This window comes from Physella acuta, unplaced genomic scaffold (genome assembly GCF_028476545.2).
Source record: "Physella acuta isolate Inbredline_101_S28 unplaced genomic scaffold, ASM2847654v3 ptg000291l, whole genome shotgun sequence".
NCBI lineage: Eukaryota > Metazoa > Mollusca > Gastropoda > Physidae > Physella > Physella acuta.
Genome location: NW_026731810.1, coordinates 897081 through 911420, shown reverse-complemented (window position 1 = coordinate 911420; position 14340 = coordinate 897081). Strand labels below are relative to the sequence as shown.

At 35.1% G+C, this 14340-nt stretch overlaps 1 long non-coding RNA gene across 1 annotated transcript; it reads right to left on the bottom strand.

The window, feature by feature from the left end:
* Nucleotides 1–7809: 7809 nt before the first annotated feature.
* Nucleotides 7810–9117, bottom strand: LOC131939719 (uncharacterized). The gene is made up of 2 exons (XR_009386462.1): nucleotides 8980–9117; nucleotides 7810–8071 (listed from the first exon to the last, which is right to left on the bottom strand). It is a non-coding gene; the product is annotated as an uncharacterized LOC131939719 (long non-coding RNA).
* Between the last annotated feature and the right edge of the window lie 5223 nt (nucleotides 9118–14340).

Here is a 14340-nt window from a genome sequence, read left to right as displayed (position 1 = left end):
AAAACTTCATAATGTTTGTAAAAAAAAAACCTTCTTAATGTCAGTAAAAAAAACCCTCTATAGTGTTAGTAAAATACTTCAAAATGTTTGTAAAATATGGGTCCTTGCATCCTTGTGTTAGTCAAAAAATGGGTTTTTGGGGGCCAAAAAAACAAATGGCGTGATCAAAGTAATGGTATCGGCTGAACAGCGACATAAAATCGATACCTTGTTAGTATGTACTTGATTCAGGAAGTGATACCATAGCAAATTCTCGTCCACATCTCGAGAAAATGCGACATAAGCAAGGTTTCTTAAAGCGTGATTATTCAAGGAGAAAGTTAATTAAACACGTCAGTGAAGGCAGGATTCGGAAATAAAACAACTCGATATCCGAGTCAAACGAAATCGATTATGTTCGCCACCTCGATTACTCTTTCTGTTTTGTAAAGGATGTACCCTCGAGAGCTGCAACATAATTTACGACTTCGTTATCTGTTTTAGGTAAAGACAATTTTTCTCAACTTTTTTCTAAACTGAAATTTATCAAACGAGTATAAATAAGTTGGAACACGGATTTGTTAGTAAAATTTACTGTCCGATTCAGTGCTTTCTTTCACGCAATGTCGTCACGGCTTGGTGAAGATTGTGGAGAACTATACACGAGAACTCGAGTGCGAAATGAAAGCACGTGATCAGTGAGCCGAACACGCGCGCGCATGGGTGCATTTCTCTTGATGTTTCCGGCGGTTTTGCGCGGTTAGGGCTATCAAAACTCTCCGGATTTCTGGTTCTAGAATCAGAACTCTAGTGTGGGCAATGATGCTGAAAGGTGATGAGGCTTGACAAAAAGGGGAAATAGGAAATTTGATGGTTTAGATTTTATGCAGTGCGTTCTGTGAATGATATCGTTTGATTTGATATAAATAGGGACATGTGATAATTTAAAAAAAAAACAAAAAAACTACAGTATTTTTAATGACATTTAATTATTTTTTTAGGTATACCTAACTTAACCATAATGTTGTTTAGAAATATAATTAGTATGATGATGCTAAGGTGGGTAACAGCAGCAGAGCTAGTGAAAATTTATGTGGTGTCTCATTGGATTTAAGAGTAGATGAAGTCACTATTATGTGTATGTGTATGTGCGTTAAAGCAAGCAATGTATGGTTAATAAAGTGGTTTTGTTTTGCTTACATCTGCATGTTCTTTTAACTGAAGAAGCTCTCTTATGAATGAGTACATCCTTTTATTCATTCATATAATTTTGTTAAGCTCTCGTTATTGAATTTCATATACACATTCTTTTAACAACATAAGCTGTAATTACTAAATACCATCGGAATATTTCATTAAATAAAATATTTTGCGCTATTTTAAGTAAATTTCGTATATACAAATACATTTTAAAATAACTTATGTTAAAAACAAAATTTAGAAAAAAAATCATCTTATTACATTAATTTTTGTTTGAGAAACTTCAGCGTAATAATTTCATTTTCATTTAGTTGTGTCGTGTATTCGTGCCTCCCATCAATAACTCAACTAATAAAATGTCAGTACTACACTATGCCACTCTGTATTAGCACCGTGAATAAAACGTGTCACTTAGTGGCTGATGAATTAATTTATTCAAAGACTGGTCAGAGTAGCACCCCCAAAACTCCCCTCTTTCTTCCTTTCAACAAAGAGCGGGCTCCTGAATTTGAAAGCGAGGCCGGACCAAAATAGCCGGTTATCAATTTTGAAGATGTCCAGCGGTAAAGTAATATCGTTATCCGCTTGTCAGTGGCTGGTCAATGGGATATGGTGATTTCCGCCCCATCTCCCATTAATCCTTGCCCTGACAGCTCCCTGTTGGTTAATTTGAATGGAAGTTGTTCGCTGATAGATTGTCTGACGCGCTAGAGAAGCGTCTTGAGCGAGTTGTTTCCCCTTATCTGACTACTTGATCTCCATGAAGGAATAGTTGGACCTTGTTAATTTACTAGCGTTTAACGTTCCTAGCTTACTGCTAGGTTGTAAGCTAATCCAAAACCGTTTAACAGCTAATCGTGAATTATTTATTCTAAATATTTTTACAACACAATTTAGTTACTCCGAAATTTTTTGAAAATTGACAATATTTTCAGAAATTGTTCAGACTGTTTAAAATTTTTGCCTCAGATTACATCAAATATTTTATTTCAGGCATCTCTTCTGGAACCGGGAGGGGGGGGCATTCCCCTGCGAAACATGTGCACCTCCCCCTCCCCTTCAAACAGAGGCGTAGCGACCCTTCCCGGCGACCGGGGACAAACTTTTCGATTTGAACCCCCCTCCCCCTCAAGATTTCGATTTGCACCCCCCCCCCTCAAACTTTCGATTTGCACCCCCCCCCCCCCCTCAAGATTTCGATTTGCACCCCCCTCAGCCTTTCAATTTATTTTTCCAACCCATTTTGGCGCCCCCTAAGGTCGGCGCCCGGGGACATATGCCCCCCCCCCCCTCGCTACGCTACTGCCTTCAAACGATATAAAAAAAACACAATGTATATAGAAAAAAAAGTTTTGAACATTGTCCGTACCGAGGAAGTTAAAGTCCGCCCCCCCCCACCCAAAAGTTTCTAATGCTCCCCCCCCGGAGATAAATGTCTGAAAGAAACATTGATACCATCATGTGTGTGCTGATCTTACAGTTACCGTTCCCCGCGAACTATCCTAAACTGGTCCTGGTATGTCAATGTTTGCTTCGCTTTAGTCATTTGAATTAATGAACTGATGCTCAAACATCAGTGGATTTACTAGAGCTGAGGTCATGGGTCACCAGAATAGGTTAAAAGGTCACCGGAGCTCAGGTCAAAGGGTCATTAAAGGCAAGTCGAAGAGCTAAGCACGAAGCGGTCATTTGATCTTAATGGGACGAAAGAACTGATTTTTTTTTAATGTAGAATCTGTACTGTTGTACAAACATAGGATGTATACTTTCAATTGCATCGACTTCTATATTAACATTGGACTTACGTTAAGCTTTATTTCACCGATTAGCAAGTTTAAGTTTTAATGTTTTTGTTTTTTTTAGCTTACTTATAATTGTTAAATTTCAAATCTCAAAGTAATTTATAAAACGTTAGGTTATCATGAAAAACTAACACCACCCAAGCTTAAAATAGCTTTTGTAACAGTAATTAGATTCAAGCTTCACCGACGTATAGTATACCATCAATCACATCTCAGACATCTAATTAAAACGTCATTAACCCTTCATCAGCCGTCATTAAAAGAAATAAATTGGACTAAATATTTACTTTTTAATTGTAGCGTGCAAGCTGGGACCTGGCCATTGGGGCGATTATAAAAACATTCAACTCGGCAGGAAGAAATCAGAATTCATTGAACTTTGTTTAACTTTCGCTCTCCCATCCGCTTGACCTTTCAAAGGGTCATTTAATACCCTATAAATCACCATCAAAGTCTGGCGTATTGTTACAAGACTAAAATCAAAGTGCCCTGGGATTATTTTTTAAACTGTATTGAAATTAGTTCAAGGAAGTCAGCTAGGAGTTGAGTTTGAAACATAAAGGTGATGCAGTTTTTATTTTTTTTTTAAATTTGATTATTTTCTGTTTTTGCAATTAACAATTGCCGTGACTAATGAGTATTGTGACATCACAACAGAAGTGGAAAAAAGTTGTTTTTTTTCGTTCAAAGGATAGACTTATAGCTGAAAACAAGAAGTACATTTCATATACATTTCTCCACGAAACCTTAGTGCGTTTACCTTGTAAAACGGGTACATAAATAATTGAGAAATCAGATATTTACTTTGTGAAACAGGTACAACAATATCTGAAAAATTAAACGTTTACTTTGTAAATCAGGTACAACAATATCTAAAAAATTAAACGTTTACTTTGTAAAACAGGTACAACAATATCTAAAAAATTAAACGTTTACTTTGTAAAACGGGTACAACAATATCTGAAAAATTAAACGTTTACTTTGTAAATCACGTACAACAATATCTAAAAAATTAAACGTTTACTTTGTAAAACAGGTACAACAAAATCTGAAAAATTAAACGTTTACTTTGTAAAACAGGTACAACAAAATCTGAAAAATTCAACAGGACCATAGTTAAAAAAGGAAAAAAGGCTTTTCTGATTTTCACAAATCACCAAAAAAAAAAAAAAAAAAAAAAAAAAAAAAAAAAAAAAAAAAAAAAAAAAAAAAAAAAAAAAACCACAAATGATATAAAATACTAAAAAGGAAAATGAAAAATTTATTTTGGTGTAAAAAGCTATGTGCTAGTATGACTAAAAATAAAACCTGGGCGCTCATTGATGAGAATCGAACTTAGATCTTACATTATGTATAGAACATACCGCAGAGGCGTAGCGAGTGGGGGGGGGGCTCATATGTCCGCGGGCGCCGACCTCAAAAGTATGAGGGGGTTGCAAATCGAAAGTTTGAGGGTTTGAGGGGGGGGGGGGGGTGCAAATCGAAAGTTTGTCCCCGTGCGCCGAGAAGGGTCGCTACGCATCTGATATACCGTTCAAAGAACTCCCAATGAAATGGAGCGCCAAGAAGCTGCAGAAAAGTTAACATGAGTTCCATATATCTACTAGTTATTTCCTAAATAGTAAATTTAAATTCAGTTTCACCAAATATCAGTTTAAAACGTGTGTACTTATGAATAACAGTACACATTTTGCTGTACATACAACAGCAATGTTAACCACATCCACTTCACCAACACCATAAGATCTAAATACATCAATACTGTATCATACTTTAGCCCAGTTTTAGCATCCTACCATACTATGCTAGTTCTGCATTGATTGCTGCCATTATCTAAAGGAACAGGCGCGCGATGTATGAAAGGCTGCCACGCATCAACGACGATAGCGCTGGTAGGCGATTGAAAAGTGTCACTTCATAATTAACTGTTGATATTTCAGGTTGAAAAGTGTCATATCGTAATTAACTGTTGGTATTTCAAGTCCCTTGTGTAAACATCAGGAGTTGAGTGTCGCTAAATGCCCAGCGTTCTTTAATTAGCACACTGGATCGTTAGGATGTGTCACTACACTGCGGAGTTTGAAAACAGGGGTAAGATTAACAGACAGCAATCTAGCATTATATATCTTGGATCGGTCTTAGTAACAGAGTGTAGTACAGAAACATATTTTGGATCGGTCTATGTTAAAGACAGGAGTCTAGAAAGATATTTTGGATCTACTTATGTAACAGACAGCAGTCTAGAAAGATATTTTGGATCGAACTATGAAACAGACAGCAGACTAAAGCATCGTTATGATGTAACATAGAGCAGTCAAGAACGATAATCAACAATGTAACAATCAGCAGCCTATGCAGAAACACTACTAGACTGTTACAAAGAGTTGGTTAGAAATTTTTTAAGATAAACCTACACACAAATCAAGACTAAACTGTTTAAAAAAATTGTTTATTTTCGAAACAATTGATTCAAGTTCCATTCTGTGCACATATTTACTTTCAAGTCAGTTTTTTCACACGGTCTACCAGTGCTGCTAATCTGTGCAATTATGTGAGGTCAGGTCGCTAAACCCGTGTACATCATTAATTTTATAACACATAGGCGCCCCAGTCCCGTTAGCACATCAAGCCGTCGTCTCATAATGCAACTAAATATTATTTACAGCAAAATGTGTTGTATTTCATTCAGTTCCTTGACGGAATAATTACCAACAAAATTCCATCTAGTGAAAAAATATCTTGTAACTGTATATCACTTTCAAACCCTGTTGATTTGTTTTAAATATTACCTGACAGTATATTTATGTTTCTCAGATTTTTGTTACCATAGCATAACTTGGTTATTACAGGTCTTCTTTGAAGTATCTTGATATATTTTTAACACACGTCTACACTTGTCTCAGTAGGAATGTGGCGATATATGAGCTTAACGCAAATCACGTCAAATGCTGGAAGTCATAAAACTCTTCATGATAATATATTTCGACTTTAAAAAAAGAACTTTTGAAGTTTTCAGTATAAAAAAAAACCCTTATGCTCACACATTGAAAGAAAAATGGAAGTTCATTGCCTTCTACCTACGCGCTTCCAGAAATCAGAACAATTTTAAAACCTACCTGTTCATTAAAATGCTAATTAGGCAGAAAAGTGAGTTTGTTACAGGGACCTCATTACACGTTTCCGCTCGACTCGGCTGTGACGTCACTGGCTAGTTATTTTATTATCTTCACTGGACATGTCTGAGTTTTGGGACAAAGGGATTTTTTTTTCTGTAGTCAAGTAATATATTTTTTTCTTAAGTCAAGTCAAACAGTTTTTTTCTCTGTTCGGGGGACTGCTTTGAATGGCGTTTGCCTACATAACGTTAGATAATGAATGTCTAGACAGAAGGTATGTTGGAAATATATTTGAAATATGGTGCTTTTTGACACTTTATTGTGGTCTTGTAGTTGCTCATTTACTTGATTTTTTAATTGCTTATAGAAAATTTCCAGTTTGATTAATAATACTGTCACACACTAATCCTAGAGACTTACTTTCAATTTTTTTAATAACAGTCGGATAATCTAGAATAATCAAAAACTCTAACTCTTCGATAGCCATACTGAATCTGTTTATTTTAACACAATATTTCACTTACACATATATGAGGTATTTAACATGTGAAAAAATAGAGATTTTTTTGTCAACTCCCAACGTATATTTATTATACCGACCACACAGATCGTTGTTATACGTAGCTTAACAATCACACAATCTCTAATGCGTCTATGCGCCATCAAGACATAATACACAAAAATACTAGTTTTGAAGAGAATATCAGTAGCCTATTACAAATAATACCACGCCTTAAATTTTCCGTCTAGTTTCTGTTTAAAGTATTCACGTATCATCAGATGAAATTATCTTTACAGTTAGCTAAACACCGCGTTCACCTGATTACATCGTCGGATGGTAAATTACAGACCCGGGTTGTTCGACCTGGTCCGTTGTTTGTTCTAGGTCAGTAAGCAGTAACTGAGTAGGGCCGGGCATAAAGCAGTGTCTAGGTGGTGCCTAATGAAAATTACACAGCTGGGTACATTAACTGTTGTTAGATTTAATTTAGAAGATTATCACTAACTAATGATTTTTTAATAGATGAAAGGGAGAGAAGTAGTGTTTATAAGTTAAGGGCTGTCTCCATTGTGGGTTTAGATGAGATATTTTATAGCGCAACACAGCTGTACATGATGGGTGCTTAGCCGGGGAAAGATGGTAGAAACATATTTTTATATAACTTATTTTTCTAGATAAGACTAGCACTGAATTTATTTCAGGCGTCTCTGCCACCCAACCTCAAAGAACATCTACGCCCCCCCCCCCCAAGCCCCCACCCCCCCTTTTCGAAGGAAGTATAGTTTCTATAGAATATACTTTTACCAATGCCCCTCCCCCCTCGAAGAAAAAACGTCTAATAGAAGCACATGACTAGCATGATGTAACACGATTTTCACGCGGACACTAGTTAAAGTAAAACATTGTTGTATTCAACTCATTACATATATCTATATGTTAACACGTTCAATATCTAGTCGATAAATTATTGAAAACAAATTCTTCGTTGCTCGTTTGGCATATTATTAGTTACTTCCCCTATTACAGGGAAAAAAATAATTAATTAATAAGTAGATCCTTTTCTTATTCTTGGTTCATAACATAAATTTGTAATATATGGAGATCGTTAATTAGTCAAAAGTATTTAGAAATCTATAAATACAATATGCAATTTTATATTTACAACATAATTAATGAATTACATACGTATGAAAAATTTAAAATCATATCAAATTATTTTGCAGTTTACTAGAACCAATCGTTTATTGCATGTTCCAAAAGAACTGATTAAGCTGGGCCATGGCTAACCTTTTTGGCAGAAGTCTGCAGCGGTTTTTTTTGGCTACACACAGGCACATACATCTGTGCCAGCGCTCGAAGTAGATGTACCAGGGCGTGTAGGGGAAGCAGTAGAAGCATTCTTTAAACATACTTTTTCCTGGAGCCGCGACCGGAAGTAGACAGGACAGCACGAACAGGATGTACAACCTCATCTGGAAACGAAAGTAAAAATCAATTCAGATTTCTTTATTTAAAAAAATATTAAATTTCTAGACCATTTTTGTGCATAAAATGTACTGGTGTTTGTTATAAATTATACAAGAACTCTCTTCTCTTCTTAATCCCGTTCGTGCCCAAGAAACGTGGGGTAGATGGATTAGAGTTCATCAGATTCATAGACCTTGGCATATGAAGGGATAGTGTGGTCAGCACTATGCCCAGCCGCCTTTTTTCCTTAACGTATGTTAGGTACCCATCAGGCCTGGATGGATTCAGGGACTGCTCTGAACCCGGACTTGAACTCGAAACTCGGATTAATAGTCTAGCTCTCTACCGCTAGACCACGCCGTCCCATTTACATAAACTAGATAATAATAATATCAAGTTTATAACATTAACGATCTGTTTTTTCTTGAACATTGGAAAGTCGCTAGGGGAGAAACAGGAGGAGGGTATTTTTAGCACCGGAAGATACCATTTACTTTAGGGGCGGGACTATAAATGGACAAATTACAAGGTGTACTGAAGAAAGCATGTTTTATGCTGTAAAATTTTAATATTTGGTGTGAGATGTTGTGGTACTCACTCGAAATGCTGGGGTGGAGGAAATTGTACATGGGGAGTAACTTAGGGTGTCGCTGGACTTAGTAACGCCACGTCACCCCCCTCCAAGAGACGCCACCACACCCGCCATATTGACGCCACATCACCCACTCCAGTGACGCCACTGCATTGCTACACCGTACTGACGGAAACTAATCTAATCAAATTGATTATTTTGTGTTTGAACTACACTTTTAGAAGGGCGCACGTTTTATAATGTATTGCTAAGAATGTCCTAAAGCAATAATAAATACATTTTGGCACGAATAGTTCAGATATAAAATGCATATTTACCTACCTTTCTCCAAGGAAATGAAATCACGTCGACAGGGGCAGATAAGTTTACTCGAGGGTTATATCCCCTATCAGACGCATATATTGACCGGACTGCGCCTAGCATGTCTAGTCAACAAACGGCATTCCGTCTGCTGACCCAAGCGACTGTCATCAATCTAGGACCTGTCATACACGCTGACACACGGAGACTGTGTAACGACATTGGAATCTAGGGCACCAGGTACACATAATCTAAGAAACGCTTCCTCGGGGGAGATTTAGAGTGCTTTAACCCGAGGGATGAGAGCTGATGAAGAAACTAACATGGCTTGCATGTATGAGCTTGGGAAGGATTTCAAAAAGCTGTGCACTTTTCTGATTGATGTTAGAGTAATTGTTTTTTAACTGTGTTTTTAATACATTTCACATATCGGTTACGAAGTTCATAGGATCAAAATATACAAGCAAAAATTCAGTATAAATGTAAAGGTTTTTCTATTATAACTTTAACACGACGTTTACACGACGTGCTGAAAAATTTTCTTTGTTTGTTTACCAAAGTTTACTGCAGGATAAAGATATTACCGTTATTGCACAGCTGAGAGTTCATTAATATAATTATCTATATATATAATTCTCTTCTGGGCTCAGTTAGAAAACAAGCTGCAAGCACCTCCTTGCAGTCCCCTCTCTTTCTCTCTATCACCATCACTACCACCCCCACCCCACCCCCACATGATCTGGTGAGCGGTGTTCACTCTGTTTACATTTTACAATCATAGAGACGTGTTTGGTGACGGCTATTAGGGGCAGATAATTTAGTTTGAAACGATTTTAAACTTAGAGGAGGTAACTAAGAGGAGGCTGCTTACACGTGGGGGGGGGGGGGGGGGGGGGGTTTAGTGTTTTTAAGCAAATATTTTCAACGAGCCGGCCCGCGGCATAACATACGCCGCTATTTAGTTGTTTCTAATTTTCAATAATTCATAATTTGTGAATTCGACAGTACCAACGCTGACACTGAAAATATTTCTTTAAAACACTATAAGTAGCTCGTTAAGGACCATAACCCCCCCCCCCCCTTCCTTCCCCCCCCCCCTCCCCCCCCCTACGTTTAAAATCGTTGGCTCTGCTTGTAAACATTTAGAGTGAACACAGCTCACTAAAACCATGTAGGGGTGGGGAGGTAGGGAGAGCGTTTGCAGCTTGTTTTCTAACGGCTCGAAGAAGAGAATTATATATATAGATGGCAGCATTGGTACTGTCGAATTCACAAATTATAAATTACTGAAAAGTAGAAAAAAACCAACTAAATAGCGGCGTATGATACGCAGCGGGTCGGCTCGTAATATAATAAATAAATAATGTAATCAGAATATAATTTAAATTATATATACACATATATTATATATATATATATATATATATATATATATATATATATATATATATATATATATATATATATATATATATATATATATATATATATATATGTATATAATAAAATATATTACTATATCTATTTAGTGTTACTTAGAGTTTACATATATTACTTGCTTGGCACTTAGCTTTGACAATTTTAAACTATTCTACATGAACAAGGTACCACTTTTAGCTGAGTTAGCTCGGGGACTTCCGAGAGATAAGTCGAGTCTACTCCCTAAACTCCAGATATGTTGATATCTCACCATTAGAATTATACAAAAACTAACTATACAACGCAAACTGAACCCCCCACCTCCAACCTCCAAAAAATCCATATATTTAAACATCCCATGATGACAGAATCTAGATTTTATAGAATAAAATATATTTCACAATTATAGTATTTTCTATGTCTTCTGTATACATTTATTCTATATTAATTTAAACAAAACCTCACCTTTATTTATGATCATAGATATGTCTCAAACATTTTTTCTATATATTTAATATTTGATTAAAGATTATCTAACGCTAAAGATAGCTCTATTCTTTTCTTTCATACAGTGACATATTTGCCTCTATTAACCCTGAACTAAATGTCTTTTAGTAAACGTATAAAAAAAATCCTGTTTTTTTTATTTTAACGAAATTAGAAAAAAAATATTGGGTTAGTTGGTAATGAACACTTCTGTCCTGGCCCACCAACATAATCCACTCAATTACAGGCCCGTATTATCCTCTATCAATCCAAGTTTGGTATCATTATTTTTTTATAATTGCAGTCTTGATTTTATAAATCCCCATCCCCACTACATTTATTAATACCATACTTCCGTGTTTTTTTTCCCAATAACCTCTTGACCTAGATTTACTGGATACCAAAATAAATCTATAAAGAGAAGAAAAAAAAACAAAAAAAAAAACCAAACTGTTTTACGCAACCGTATATTGCATAATAATTTGTATTCAAACTTTTAGTAACAGTACTAGATCTATATGTTATCTATTTCCATTTGACAATTTCATCATGTGTCTATCTAAATTCATCACATCAAAATCAAATATATAAATATTCTCATAAAACTATTCATTTTTCAGGCTAAGACAATTTTCTTTTGGTTCATGTAGGTTACTTTGTGTGCTCAATGATTTTCATTATTAAAAAAAAGCCATCGATTTGAATATTTACCAGCCACGAGTTAAGTAAAATCAGTTCGATCTGATTAAGTGAGTTAAATATTCAAAAACGATGATATCGCACGATCCGCAACCCCTGTACGTCATACGAAACCCACCAGCGCCTTTCTGGCGGCCCCTAAAAATAATTCATTGTGAAACATCTTCATCGTGATGTGTCTTCATCGTGATAGACGTAAAAAGATTGCAGCTTTTCATACTCGCCTGTACAGCAGGCAACGTAATGAGAGGATGTTGACATTTTCAATTGGAATGACCGCCCTCAGCCTACCCCGACCCCCACCCCCAGACAAATACGTCTCCGCCGCTGAAGGGACGAAACTTCAGAAGCGGAAACTCCGAGCCGAGTACAAAAAGTTATGTAATTTCTTTCCTTTGATGTCTTAAAGCACGAATCAAATATATAACGTGTTACATAAGCTTGTCTGAACTTTTAAAAATATAAGTCTGTTGGGAATTCCCGTTTGTCTGTGATTATAAAATGTAAATTTGTGTCTATTTATTGCGTGGAGTTAACACTTCATGTCTGATGTTGTTGTTATTAAAGTTTAGTGTATTAAAGAGCTATCACTTAATGTCTAATAACATAATTATGCGATGTAAAGTTTGCAGAAGAATTAGCCGTCATTATGATTTAATACAACAATATAAAAACATTCCTGAATTTCAACATTATGCATCAAAATATTATATGTATAATATAATATATAATATTATATATATATATATATAATATATTATATATATATATATATTATATATATTATAATATATAATATATTATATTACATAATAATATATTATATATGTATATATATATTATGTATATATATATATATATATATATATATATATATATATATATATATATATATATATAATCTAATATATAAAGCTCAGTTCTGTATGTAAAAATACATATGTTTGTCGTTGACATAATTCCATGGATTTAAGTGTTAGACAATTATCGTGCGCATTTGTCTAAATTTATGAGTTAAAAAATTACTATTGAAAGGGTTGGGAAATAATTTTCATTTTTCAAACTGATAGTAATAATTGTCGGCATGTTCATTAAACACAAGTTTTAAAAAAAAAATCATCTTTTACAAAAATTCTAATTATGTCTTTATTTAGTCCTATAGCACTTACTTCCCTTTGATAAATTAGGAAAACACAATTACTTCCCTTTATAAAACCATTGCATTAGTGGAAAAGAATTTACTTTTTATTACTTTGTTTTGGTGTTGGGAAAAAAAATAATTACATAATTAGCGGGGATTGATCAAGTGCAAATGTTGTAGGTATTTTACGGATAAGCTTGGAGTATTAAAATTGTTCATTAAATTGAAACAGGCGCGTTCGTTTAAGTGAGTGCAAAAGACTATGAATAAGTTGGGGTACTATAGTCGTTCATTAAGCTAAAACAGGTGATTCCGCCCCGGGCGTTTATGTTCGTGTTAGTGTTTTCTTTGTGTTTAGGTGGGTTTGCGTTAGTGGTTGCGTTTTGATTTGGTTCGTTTTTGTTCTTTCTTTTTTCGTTTTTGTTTGTGCTTTTTTCTTTGGGTTTGTATTTGTGTTTTTGGTTGGTTTTGCGTTTGGATTTGGTTTTTTTTCGTTTGCTTTTTCGTTGTTTTTTTGTGTTGGTATTGGTGTTAGTGGTTGGGTTTGTTGTTAGGTTTTTGTTTTCGTTTGCTTTTTTGTTTGTTTTTTCTTTGTGTTTGTATTGGTGTTTGTGGTTGTGGTTGGGTTTGTTGTTAGGTTTTTGTTTTCGTTTGTATTTGTAATTGTGTTAGCGTTTTGTTTGCGTTTTGTTGTTTTGGTTTTGGTTGGTTGTGGTTTGGGTGGGCAATGCCGGTTTATAATGATTACTAAACACACAGGTGATGGTCTTTAACAGAAAGGTTTTTCACAGAAGCCAGAGCAGGGCCTGGCCGGGACGGCTAGTATATATATATATATATATATATATATATATATATATATATATATATATCAATAATATCACGCGCAATCAATACTTGTGTACTAGACATACTTCTGATGAGCAGTTCGATAGGATAACAACGGCTGGCTGGTTGGCAATTTAACCACCACTAGACAATGCCATCCTCAGACTTATACAAAACGTCCATATTATATGTATTCCTGCCTTATATCATTGATTCACAACGCCTACACGATACACAATACACAATGTATCTACAACAAGTTCGAAACTCAAATTCTTAATTTCTAGACTTGGACTACACGTCCACATAACAACTATTCCTGCCTTATATCATTGACCCACACCGCCTACAACTGGAATATCGAACCGTCCCAGGCTTAAGCTGTCACGTGATTCATTCAGTCAGGCACCAGCTAACAAGACAGGATATCACTTTACATCGCGGGGCTTGAGAAAATAAATACCTGTCATGTTGCTTTCAGCTCTAATTATTTTAATTAGTTAATTATGTTGTTGTTATTCTTGTGAACCTGGTCACGTCGAACGCTTATGTTATGGTACTTGAAAGTATCGAATCTATCCATTTGTTTGAATCTATACATTTGTGTATTGTTTGAAGCAATCGATCTATTTATTTGTGTATTATTTGAAATAATCGAATTAGTAAACTTGTGTAGTATTTAAACCATTCGAATCTCTAAAGTTGTGTAGTATTTAAACCATTAGAATGACTAAAATTCAGTAGTATTGGAACATCTCGTGTTTCTTAGGTTGTGTAGTATTTAAAAGTATTAAGTATTAAAAAATTGT